Source organism: Balaenoptera musculus, chromosome 9 (assembly GCF_009873245.2).
Source record: "Balaenoptera musculus isolate JJ_BM4_2016_0621 chromosome 9, mBalMus1.pri.v3, whole genome shotgun sequence".
NCBI classification, from domain to species: domain Eukaryota; kingdom Metazoa; phylum Chordata; class Mammalia; order Artiodactyla; family Balaenopteridae; genus Balaenoptera; species Balaenoptera musculus.
In genome coordinates this window covers 94,237,404-94,249,556 of record NC_045793.1, presented here as the reverse complement: position 1 = coordinate 94,249,556, position 12,153 = coordinate 94,237,404, and the positions used below count along the sequence as shown (strand labels likewise).

At 42.5% G+C, this 12,153-nt stretch overlaps 1 protein-coding gene across 3 annotated transcripts in view; it reads right to left on the bottom strand.

Annotated features, from left to right (window-relative positions):
- The window catches only part of RALA (RAS like proto-oncogene A), a 71,782-nt gene extending 59,885 nt beyond the window's left edge, over positions 1–11,897 (bottom strand). The window contains exon 1 of one of the 3 annotated variants that reach the window (XM_036863400.1): positions 11,638–11,897. The gene's annotated coding sequence lies outside the window, so the exon portion shown is untranslated. The remainder of the gene's footprint in view (positions 1–11,637) is intronic. The other 2 variants (XM_036863396.1, XM_036863397.1) reach the window with 2 other exon arrangements.
- Positions 11,898–12,153: the final 256 nt, after the last annotated feature.

Below are 12,153 nucleotides of genomic sequence, written 5' to 3'. Positions count from 1 at the left end.
ATTTCCCTAAAAATTGGTGACGTTGAACATCTTTACATGGAGCACTCTCATTTTAAAGTGTAACCAAATGTAAAAGGACTCACCAATGTAGTTCTCTGGACATTTCAGAAAGAGGCACACAGTTGAGGTTTAAAGACTGTCATGTCTTTGGTCTATGACTGTTAATATACAGCAAATAATGGAGGGAAGAAACGAGAACTCAAAGTATGAAATAATTATGCACAGACTCAGCAAATTAGAGCTTTCTAGAAATTCTACTGCCAACTAATACTTTGAAGTAGTCATTTAAGACAAAGCAACATAGTTATTAGTTGGTGCAGAAATCTTTAGTTATATAGCAGTGCCCGAGAAAGCATTTTTGAATGAAGGTCAATAAATTTTCCCACCTGAAAGAGCACCCATTCCCACCTATATCTCTTGGCTGATATAAAGATCAAATGAAATCATATACACAAAAGTGCTAAATTTTGATTTAAAAAAATTTATTCATTTATACTTTGTACCTTCCTAATAAGAATAGGAATAAAATATAGATTAAACCTAGCATCATATTTGGTTACTCTTGTCTATAATTGGATTTCCTCAATTTTGTAGTCAACACTGCACTAACAATTCTTCAAAGCATTGTCAGTGTTCATTATGAATAATTCCCTTTCACTACTCTAACTTGGGCATTTTGTCTTACTACTTACTATGCCATAATTTGTTAACAGTGTACTTTTGCTGTTGGTGGTGGGGTTTTTTGTTTTTGTTTTTACATACACATGTATCTACTCTTTTTCAAATTCTCTTCCCATTTAGGTTGTTACATAATATTGAGCAGAGTTCCCTGTGCTATACAGTAGGTTTTCGTTGGTTATCCATTTTAAATATAGCAGTGTGTACATGTCAATCCCAAACTGCCCAACTATCCCTTTCCCCCAGCTAACTCTAACAGTGTACTTTTGTTGTTGTTGTTGTTTTTGGCCGTGATCCTAGTTCCCCAACCAGGGATTGAACCCGTGCCCCCTGCAGTGGGAGTGTGGAGTCAACCACTGGACTACCAGGGAAATCCCTTTAACAGTGTACTTTTTTTAAAAAAATAAATTTATTTATTTTATTTTTGGCTGCGTTGGGTCTTCACTGCTGCACGCGGGCCTTCTCTAGTTGCGTCGAACGGGGGCTACTCTTCATTGCAGTGCACAGGCTTCTCATTGCGGTGGCTTCTCTTGTTGCAGAGCATGGGCTCTAGGCGCGCGGGCTTCAGTAGTTGTGGCTCGCAGGTTCTAGAGCGCAGGCTCAGTAGTTGTGGCACACGGGCTTAAGTTGCTCCACTGTATGTGGGATCTTCCCGGACCAGGGCTCGAACCCATGTCCCCTTCATTGGCAAGTGGATTCTTAACCACTGCACCACCAGGGAAGCCCAACAAGTGTACTTTTAACAATTTATAGTTTTAACAGCTTACAGTCATCAGACACTAATGTAAAACAGGAATCTTGTTATGAATCAAAAGGAATGTTCACCTGGAAGTTCAAACAAAAAGTCACATTTATAGTTTTTACAATAAAGAAAACATTCTTGGAATTGGACCTTGAAATAAAATATCTAAGAAGAAAAAAAGATATGCTAAGATGTACATAGGACAGCTTAGACAAAGTACTCTAGCAGATAGCAGAAGACAGAAATTGTACCCACTATGATAGCTATAATCAAAAAGAGGGACAATAACATACACTGGTGAGGATGTGGAGAAACTGTAAGATGATCGTGGGGATGTAAAATGGCACAAGTACCTCAGAAAGCAGTTTGGCAGTTACTCAAAATGTTAAACATGGAGTTATCATGTGACCTAGTAATTTCACTCCTAGATACATACCCAAGAGGAATGAAAACACATGTCCATGCAAAAACATGTACATCAACGCTTATGGCAGCATTATCCAATATAAGCCAAAAAGTAGAAACATCCAAATGTCCATCAACTGACGAAAGAATAAACAAAATGTGATATATCCATTGAATGGAACATTATTTAGCCATGAGAAGGAATGAAGAACTGATACATGCTAGAACATGGATGAACCTTAAAGCATTATGTTAAATGAAAGAAGCCGGAAACAAAAGACCACATATTGTATGATCCGTTTATGGTATCCAGGAATGACCAGAATAGGCAAATCTCCACAGATGGGAAGTAGATTTGTAGCTGTCTGGGGCTGGAGGGTGGAGGGAATCAGGAGTGATGGTTAATGAGCATGGGGTTTCTTTTGGGGGTAATGAAAACGTTCTCAAACTAGATAGAGGTGATGGTTGCACAACTCTGCGACTGTACTAAGAACCACTGAATTAATACATTTTAAAAGTAAATTTTATGGTATGTGAATTATATCTCAACAAATCCGTCATTTAAAAAAAATCCAGCCTCCTCACCACCCCCCCCAAATAAGCAAAGGACACAAAAAGACAACTCACAGAATAAAAAATATAAATGACTAATGAATCTACAAAAAGTTCAAATAGTTGTAACCAACAAAACATAAACTTTAACAAAACACAAAAACGAGAATGGGTTAATGATCTGGGCCAAAGCAAGGACAAGAAGAGATAGGCAGAGCAAATGATCAAGTTTTATTCTATTCTGAGGGATCAAGAAAGCTACTGAAAGCCACAATCAGCAAATAAGAATCAATGAAGTAACAGACATAGAGAATTATCTTAGGTGTAGCATACAGCCATATGAAATAGGGAGATCTTAGAGACTAATAGCGTAGTGGGAAAGTTACCGATAATCCAAGCACTAAGAGACTATGGTTGGTGTCCAGAAACTTAAGACCTCGGGGGATAGGGATTTTCTGTCACAGACAAAATGTCTTAGGGATAAAGATGAAGGAAGACAAAATGTCCTCAGACTAAAAAGGTGGGGGTAGGAGAAGTAAGGCAAAAAAGAGGCAACAGAAAAGATCAGCCTCCTGCAAGCCCAGACATCAGGGTGGCAGCATGTAGCAGAGGGTGAGACCTGAGGATCTTCAAGGCAGCAGAGTCCCCAACCACCACCCGTCAAAGACTGAACTGTGGGCCAAGACCCAGATAGAAAAAGGCAATATGGGTCCCAGGAAAAGTGGAGATGAACAACTGGCCACAGACCAAGAGTACTACCTGGTGAGTGAGAGCTCCTCAACCTAGAGACCTACCAGCATTTATGGGACAATGAAGATGGACTATAGGTTATAGACTGGGAGCTGTAGGGACTTCTAGGGAGGAGCTCCTTGGCATAAGGGACAAGAAATTAATACATATCATACCACCCAGCACTCCTGGGAAAGGAAATATTTAGAATGACTGAGACATCAAACGGGATGTGGACTGGGAGTTCACAAAATGGACCTAGATAACCTTGAAATTATAAGAATCTACAGAAAATATGCTACTTGAACTTTCTGGGTGAATTAGATGGCAGTGAAATGAAAATACTCTGCAGAACATGGGAGACTGAGCACTGGTGTGTGTCTGTAATTGCCGTGTGGAGGGAACGTGTGCAGGATGCTGGGCCACACCTGATTCCACACCAACATACACCACCAGCCAGAGGACTAGATCTTTATAAATGAATTCTGGACAAAGAACTGCCTCAAGGCCAGATGGACCCAGGCCCTACAAACTTGTCTAGAACTACCCCATATCTGTGTACCACGGGCCACCCCATCGATAAACTCATCTAATTACAAGCCTGACTTGCTATGTGACCTACAGACACAAGGACTCAAGCCATAATCGCATCAATACAAGGTGAGCCTAATTCATCTGCAAAGCACAGAAACCACTTAAAGACTATGAAAGCCTAGAAGGAAATAGATTTTAATAGACCTATGGCTGCTTTAGCCTGGAGGAGAAATGGAGGTCACCCCGTGGCACCCACGACTGGCTGAGTAAAGATTACAATGAAATTCAGGAGAGGCAGGAACAAAATTCAGGAATGGTTGTATGAACTGGGAAACTATGGATCAATACCTTACCTTGATTATCATTATATCAATACTTTGCTGCTGCCCACTAGGAAATTCAACCTTCCTGCCTCTTACCATATCTATCTCTTACAGAAATAGTGAAGGACTGCAGTCTTTGAAAGGTATTTCCCCAGTTAAATTAATATCTAGTGCAATGTATATCCACAGAGAAGATAATACAATAAAACAATCAGCATCTCTATTAAAGATACTGTTATATCACTATTTAACATTGTTCTGGAGATAGTAATCCATGCAATTAGATAAGACAAACACTTCGATACAAAAACACTGGAAAAGAAGAGGATAAAATCTCTATTTACAGGTGACATAACTGTATATCTGGGCCACAGAGAAGCAAAGATAAAAGTACTGAAATAATAAAAGTACTTAAACAATAACAATAATTCAGCAAGGGGGACATCCCTGGTGGTGCAGTGGTTAAGAGTCCGCCTGCCATTGCAGGGACAAGGGTTCGAGCCCTGGTACGGGAAGATCTCACATGCCGCAGAGCAACTAAACCCATGCACCACAACTACTGAGCCTGCACTCTAGAGCCCGCGAGCCACAACTACTGAGCTCACGCGCCACAACTACTGAAGCCCATGTGCCTAGAGCTCTGCAACAAGAGAAGCCACCTCAATGAGAAGCTCTAGAGCTCTGCAACAAGAGAAGCCACCTCAGTGAGAAACCCGTGCACCACAATGAAGAGTAGCCCCTGCTCAACACCACCACTAGAGAAAGCCCGTGCGCAGCAAAGAAGACTCAACGCAGCCAAAAATAAATAAATAAATAAAAATTAAAAAAAAAAAGGTAACAAAAAAATGCAGAAATTAGCAATATTCATATACATGAATAATAATCAGTTGGTAAATATAACTAATAAGAAAATTCTATTTATAATAGTAACAACAAAAGATAAAATACAAAATACATAGGAATAAACAATGTTCAAAACTTGTATGAAGTAAATATAAACCATTCCACAGAGACACAAAAGTAGATTTAAGAAAATGAAAAGACATCGCTTGTTCTAGATTAAGATGTTCCAACACCATCAAGAGATCAGTTCTAAGTTATATAGTAAGTTTAATGCGACCTCAATAAAAGTAGTAGTGAGCTTTCTAATGGACTTGGACAAACTGATGCTAGAGTTCATACGGAAAAATGAAACACGCAAGACTAGTACGGAAAACACTGAAGAAGAGGAGCAATAATGGGGAACTAGCCCTACCAGATATTAAATCATATACAAAGCCTCTATGATTAAAACAGTGTAGTACTGGTACATGAATAGTCAGACCACCCAAAAGTATAAAACATACCCAACTACATATAGAAATCTAGTATATGATAAAGGGGGCCAAGATTTTTTTTTTAATTAAGTGGTATCGGGACAACTGGACAGCCATGTGGAAAAGATAAAATTAGACCCATTCACACCATATACAGAAATGTACTCCAAATGGATCAGAGGACTGAATGTGCTCTATATTATACATGAAACTGTATTAGTACTAGAAGAAAGCATGTCTGAATTCCTCTATAACCTGTGGGAAGTGAAAGGCTCTCTATGACTAAAAATCCAGATGCAATAAATTTAAGATTAATATACTTGACTACACAGAAACAAACTTTTGCAAGTCAAAAAAACACACACCACAAGCAATGCCAAAAGATAACTGGGCAAAGTATTTGCAATATATATCAAAGTTAAATGACTAATATTCTTAAATAGAAAGAACTTTTAAACTCTGAGGGGAAAAGACCAAAATTTATTTAGAAAGTGAGCAAATAACATGAACACTTTAAAAAAATGTAAAAAATGGCCGTGAAACATATGAAAAAAATGTTCAATTCACTTGTGATAAGAGAAATACAAATTAAAACTAGGCTGAGATACAATTTCTCACCTATTAGATTAGCAGAAATTCAGCAGCTTGACAACATGCTCTGCTGCTGAAGCTGTAGCACTCATATACCACTGGTGGGGATTCAAAATAGTACAACCCCACAGGAAGAAAAATTTGGCAAATCTAACAAATCTTATATATACATTTATCCTGAAGACATACTTGCAACAATACAAAGAAACAAAGATTTGCATTACAACACCACTTGTAATTGAAAAATATTGGGTATTACTTAAGTGTCCAAATACAGGAGAATTGGTTGAATAAACCGTGGAGTACTATGTAGTTAAAAATTAAAGTTACTCAATTTGTGTATTACTTTTTTCAATTAGTTACTAAATTGTCAGTACATAAATACTTATTAAGTTGTTTGGACCTCAACTAATAAATTAAACCTTTAGGTGTTTCTCCTGACCTAGGGATGCTGTGAAAAGATTACTGATATAATAAGGATGTCATGAACTGAGAAAGTTTGGGAACTTCTGATAAAGTCCTGTGAAGACTTTTTTTTTTTTTTTAATTATTTATTTATTTATTTATTTATGGCTGTGTTGGGTCTTCGTTTCTGTGCGAGGGCTTTCTCTAGTTGCGGCAAGCGGGGGCCACTCTTCATCGCGGTGCGCGGGCCTCTCACTGTCGCGGCCTCTCTTGTTGCGGAGCACAGGCTCCAGATGCGCAGGCTCAGTAGTTGTGGCTCACAGGCCTAGTTGCTCCGCGGCATGTGGGATCTTCCCAGACCAGGGCTCGAACCCGTGTCCTCTGCATTGGCAGGCAGACTCCCAACCACTGCGCCACCAGGGAAGCCCTGTGAAGACTTTTAAGAGGGCATGTGTACCTGGAGATATGCGGTTACTATAGACTGTGGTCAACATAATTTACAATAGGCTAATGAAGGCACTGTCCATAGTAGTAAGTGCTATGGTAGATTTTATGGCAGCTCGCAAGGGGAGCAACTAGCTCAGTCTTTTTTTTTTAATTTATTTAATCTATTTATTTTTGGCTGTGTTGGGTCTTCGTTGCTGCGTGCGGGCTTTCTCTAGCTGCGGCGAGCGGGGACTACTCTTCATTGGGGTGCACGGGCTTCTCATTGTAGTGGCCTCTCTTGTTGCGGAGCACAGGCTCTAGGTGCGTGGGCTCAGTAGTTGTGGCACGCGGGCTCAGCAGTTGTGGCTCGGGGGCTCTAGACCACAGGCTCAGTAGTTGTGGCACACAGGCTTAGCTGTTCCCGGCATGTGGGATCTTCCTGGACCAGGGCTCGAACCCGTGTCCCCTGCACTGGCAGGCGGATTCTTAACCACTGCGCCACCAGGGAAGCCCTAGCCCAGTCTTGAAAGTTGTTTTTTGTTGTTGTTGTTTTGTTTTGTTTTTTTGGAAGGATGGCGTTGAGAGAAAAAATCAAATCAAGATACAATTTTTGGAGAGGTATAAGCTAAACTAAGTTCTGAAGGGCAAGTAGGGGTATATTAGACTGGGGGAAGGAGGAGTGGTTAAAAATCACAGGAAGAGGAAATGAGGGACTGAAAAAACGCTAGCATTCCAGAAGCCTGGGTTGCTGGAACTGAAGACCCTGGAAAAAAAGAAATGAGGCTACAGAATTAGTTAGGTAAGGAGAAGACTTTAAAGGTTTTATGTATGAAATTAAGAATAAAAGGAATTTGGATTGTATTAATTAGCAAGAAGGAGCTGTGAAAGGGCTTTAAGCAGGGGAGTATCGTGAATACTCTAACCAAGTGTGGAAAAAAGATTGGGTGGGGGGGACCCAACCAGAGGCTAAAAGGCTGCTACAATAATCCAGAATAGATCTAGACAGGGCAGCTGAACTAGAGCGTCTGCAATCACTCAGTAGTGGGGCAACCTCATTTTCAATGGATTACTATGCTAGCTTCTCAACCGCAAAAGAAGGCAACAGATCCCGTGGCTTCGAAGACTGCAGTCATGATCTTTGTGGAAACTGGGGATCTTTGCCCCACCTTCACAATGTGTCTGGGAGTGGAAGTCGTTTCATAATCTTGCTGTGTTTTATTCTCCAAGATGACATTGACAAACCCTGATATTTAGTTTCAATAAGTGAATTCTGCAATGAAATTAGATCCCAGACTTCAAAGTGATTATGTGTGTCAAGCATTATGTCTGTCTACTGAACCTAATACAGGACTCTAGCTGTGAGGGCCTCTAAGAATACTAACATGCTTTATGGAAGCTTGCTTCTTGGCTTGTACAGAATGACCTCTTGATGTCTAGGAATAAGTTTTCACCTTCAGGTATAATTGAATCAAAGATGCAAATTCTCTTCTAAAATTTACTCAAACATCTTTTAAGAACTCACAGAGCTTTAACTGAATTTTTTCTATATTCTAACCAAATCCTTATGAGTGCAATAGGGTAGTAAGAAAGGTGTTTTAGAGCTAAAAAACAAAAAACAAACAAACGGAAAAACACAAAGAATAACTGTTACTAATGGGGGCTGGAGAATAAGCTATTTTTTACTTGAGCTCTACACTTCTTTTTTAAACCAAGAGATGAACACATTCTTAGAATTAAGCCCACTGAAAAGGGCATTTTTTTAAAAAAAGTGCACAGCCTTGGGAAGAGTGAAGAGAATTCTATTGGCACCGAAGAGCAGTTAGACCCTTACAAGAATTCTGCCACCTTTAAGCCTCCATACTAAACCCAAAGAGAAAATAATATATGGTCTGAAATGGTAAAAACAGACCCAGTACACCTCTGCTTTTTTACCATTCTTTCCACTCTCCCACAACCTCTCCCCCATGTCCTTCAGTCCAAGAAAGAACTAAAAAAACAACAAGATTGCAGGAAAGGTCACTACAAACAGGTCTCCAACAGTCCTCTCAAATAGGGACTATTCAGGTACTTGAAAGGTAAAAAGTAATAATCAAACACCACAGTTGAGTTCCTTATACTCTACTCTCCCGGGACACTTATATGAACAACGCCCATCCATTTTTTCATTGTGGCACACGCAGGAGGTGATAACGTGTGGAAGGTCATAAACAGAAGACTGGCTGCTATCTGAGGCCACCTGGCCAGGGTCACTGGTTACCCCAGGCCCCATGTGATGGACAAGACTACTGAGGAGATCAGTATCTTTGCTTTCTTAAAGCTCAGCTCAATCAGAATTGAATTCTTTTCTCAGTCTTTTAGGATTAATTGCAACAGCCAATGCTCTCAGAAATTGTTACTTTAAAATCCAGACTCTATTACGTACTAGCGGCCCAGCTTCCAGCAAATAACTTCCCTTAGCCTTAGTGAAGTATGGAAAAACTACCTATCTTGCAGAAGTAGTGTGGAGATTAAAAATTATAAGCTCTTATCACAGTGCTTGGCAGGAAATCAATGTAGGAGGACTGTTATTACCAAGAGAGTTGTTGAAATGAGGGAAATCTGACCTCTGTATAGTGGTTACGTCACTGAGATAAGAAATTACAGGCTTCACTCTCCCTAGTGTCTAAAATTAAAACATTTTATAGAACAGTGAAAACCACGAACTGTCTCCCTACTTCCTCAAAATCATAATCCTTTTCCCCCATTAATATTCACAGCCTCTTATTCCAGTATTTTAAAAGTGATTGTCTTCGCAACCCATGTACAAATGCATATCACACTGACACACACAAATACAAGAAGTGATACTGGTACATTTATCTATGTTCTGTAGAAGCTGAACTTGGAAAACCAGTGTAGGACCAGACATTCGGAGAGGAAAGAAGATATCAGCACTTTTTTATTTGAACCTCACTACAGTGAAAATAACCCAACCATCTATAGACAAAAATTATCTCCCCACACAAATGGTAGACAAGTTTCTTTCCTGTAATAAGCCCCTTTTCCCTGAAAAGAGTTGTATGAAGAATTAACTGCAAAGAAAGTGTTGTATGAAGAATTACTTCAAAATAATTGATACAGATGACTGCACACTCAGCAGACACACTGGAGAACAGCATCTGGATCGCTGGAAAAAAGTGTTAAAGTGGCTCCTGGTAAATCACGTCAAGGTCATAAGAGGATGTCAGAGGACTTCATGTACCCGTGGGAAAAAAATGAGCCACTATAAGCAATTCTGCGATGTACCACGTTATCTCAACAGTGGTAACTCCCAATTTCTTCTATTTGATTAAGATAGGGTATGGTTATAAACTTCCTATCACCAGGAAATCTCTTCTTGATAACCCTGGGCAAAAAAGCTAAAGTAGTAAACATTTAACACTGGAATATAAGTTGTTATAATGCCCAATCACAATACCCCAAATATAATTTTAATCTTTCAGGGGAGGATAGTTTTGGAAGGATGGCAAAGGATTCTTCTTGATTTGTCCTTTGACCATGCTAAAGAACAGAAAGACAAAGCAAAATCTGCAACCAAACTGAAACAAAAACACAAACAAAAAAACCTTAGCCCCCCCAAATAAATGACTACTGGAAGGCAACTGTGAGATCACCTACACATTCATTCATTCACTGAAGAGCTGTGTGAATAACTTCTATGTTCTGGCCACATCGCATGGAAACACAGGGATGAGTAAGACATGGCTCCTGCCCTGAAGAAATTCATAATCTAAATATAATGTTTTAAGAGTCACAGGAGTCATTTTATAATAATATTGCGCTAATAGAGACAGAAACATAAGCGAATAAGACATATTTAAATACCTTAGTAAACATAAGCTAAAAGGAATACCTTTGGTGAAAACTGAGTTCACTAACGACATTTAGTATATACTTTTTGGAGCATGATTAAAGTTGTAATTTACTTCCAGGACAAGAATTAACTCATTACACATATTTTATAATGATCTCCCCCCCCGCCCCCCTCCCCGCGGCCCCCAAACACAATTTGTAAATTAGGTGCTTTTCAGCTTGACAGGCAGGGCGTGGCCCTGGAGTTCTCATACAACCTCAATGACACTTGGGTGAGCTCTCGCAAGTCTGGACATTCAGGTTTCCGAGAAAAAGCCAGTCAACTCCCTAATTCTCCCTAAACCTTGAAACAAGACTGCCACCTCTCTGCGCCGTCACCCCCGCCCACTTACACACATATCCCCAGCCTAAAGCACACAAATCACATCTTCCACTTCTGGAAAACCTTCAGGAACGAACCACGGAAGAAACACCTCCCTCACTCAAAATATCCATATTCTCGTCGTCGTTTCAGAGGCTTGATTCCCGATTATTGGTTAAACCTGTGCAAGAGCCCAGGACCGGCTATTCAGTTCAGTGCGGACCATCTAATGACTTCAACCTGAAAAAGCTGTTCCTTTAACTGGCACAAAACCCTACCGGAGACGCTTAAAAAGCAACTGCTCGCACACAGACAAGGAGTGAAAGAAAGGGAAGGAGGGGAGAGGGGCGGAGTGAGGCGCGGGGACTGCGGCGACCGGTCCCCCCAGGTTGCGGGCACCGCCCAGGCGGGGACCTCGGCGCGGCGGGCCAGAGATGCGGGGTGACCTTCCGACGAGGCCAACTCGAGGGGGTGCCGGGGTCGGGAGACCTCGCCGCAACTGTCCGCTCTCGGGAGTGCACTCGCCCGCACAGCGGCGAACCCGGCGCCCCGGATTCCAGCCCGGGCTCGTCCCGCAGCTGGTTCCCGGGCAGAACGCGAGAGGTGCAATTTCGGCGTCCGGGCCCGCGCCTGGGCCTCGGCCCGCCGCCGCCCAGACACACCCCCGCCGCCGCCCCGGCGGCCCCAGCCCCTCCCCAGGCGACCCGAGCGGGCATCGCTCACCTGCACCGCAAGCCGGTCCACCGCCCCGCGGGCTCCGGAAGCCGCGGCTGAGCTGGCTCCAGCTGGAGAGTGCTCGGCCCTTGTCGTCCAGGAGGCTCCGCGTCGGGAGCGGCAGAAGGAGGAGTCCGACAGGAGGCGGTGGAGTCTGGGCGGCAGGAGGAGGCGGAGGAGGGCTCGGGGCGCCCCGCTCTCGGGAGATCCACCCTCCTGCTGGCCGCTCTGCAGCAGCAGCCGCAGATCACTTCCGGGGCGCTGGGAGCGGGGCGGAGCCTGCTGGGAAGCAACTTCCTGTCCGCGGGCTGAGAGGAGGATGTAGGGGCCGGGGCTGGAGAACAATGGCCGGAGGGAGCGGGCCAGCTGGCCTCCACCCTCCGCGCCCTGAGGGCGGGCTGCACTGCCTCTCGGGCGACCCCACCCCCGGCTCTCTGCTCCCGGAGAGGTGAAGTCACCTCCCCGGGGCCCGGGAGGGGCCGCGGGCCTCGCAGAGTTTCCCGGATCTCGGCGCCGGCGCCACGA